Source organism: Odocoileus virginianus, chromosome 14, assembly GCF_023699985.2.
Source record: "Odocoileus virginianus isolate 20LAN1187 ecotype Illinois chromosome 14, Ovbor_1.2, whole genome shotgun sequence".
NCBI lineage: Eukaryota > Metazoa > Chordata > Mammalia > Artiodactyla > Cervidae > Odocoileus > Odocoileus virginianus.
The window spans coordinates 13,001,696-13,002,640 of NC_069687.1; the positions used below are offsets into that span (position 1 = coordinate 13,001,696).

General features: G+C 37.5%; 1 pseudogene; it reads right to left on the reverse strand.

Moving 5' to 3' along the window:
• Window positions 1-238: 238 nt before the first annotated feature.
• LOC110143048 (large ribosomal subunit protein eL33 pseudogene) lies at window positions 239-580 on the reverse strand (annotated as a pseudogene).
• Window positions 581-945: the final 365 nt, after the last annotated feature.

A 945-nucleotide genomic window follows, 5' to 3' on the forward strand; every position in this document is an offset into this window, starting at 1 on the left:
AAAGCCGTAAAGATTTACTTCTGTGTTTTCTTCCAGTAGCTTTTATTTTTAGACCTTATGCTTATTTAGGTCATTGATCAATTTTGAGTTAACTTTTTATTGTGGAGCAATAAGGGTCTGACTTTATTCTTTTGCATGCATTTATATACTTTCCCCATAACCTTTTGTTGAGGAGACTATTCTTTTCCCACTTTTTTTTTTTTTACAAATTCACACTTTTATTTACTTTTCAATAAGTTTAAATCCTTGAAGGGTACAGCCTCACACTGATTCTGTGTCCAATGGTCTTAACAGGAAGGTTGCTTCAGAATTTGGCTCAAACCATGCCACTGTTTCTATGAACACGAGTTATCTTTTCTCAGATTACTCTGGTTTTGTTAAGTTTTCCACCAGGAGTTTCTGTGTTGTTCTTTGCTTCATGCACATAAGCACATCCCTTGCCTGGATAGAACTTAGTTTCATCTTGAGCACATACACCTTTGATTTTCAGGAGAGCTGTGTGCTCCCTCTAGTTCTGTGGACCCCGCTTATAGCCAGCAAAAATGGCCTTGGATAACATTCTTTCAGACACATTTGTCATTTTAGAAGTCCTGTTCTCAGCAGGCCTCCACAGGGTCCAAGGTGGCTAAAGAGCTCCCATTTATTGATCTTGCCACCCTTGTTGAAAGCGCCTGAGTGTAGAGTTTTGGATTTATTTCTGGGCTATCTTTTCTAGCCCATTGGTGTATAAGTCTATTGTTAGGCTAGCACTACACTGTTTTGATTACTGCAGCTTTGAAGTCAGTTTTGAAATTGCAAAATGTGAATCTTCCAATTCTTTCTTCCTTTTTCAATATTGTTTGGGCTATTCAGAGCCACTAGCAATTCTACATAGACTTGAGAATAACATTTCTGTTTCTTAAACAAAATGAAATTTTAAGGAGGGTTGTGTTTAATCAGGGCTTC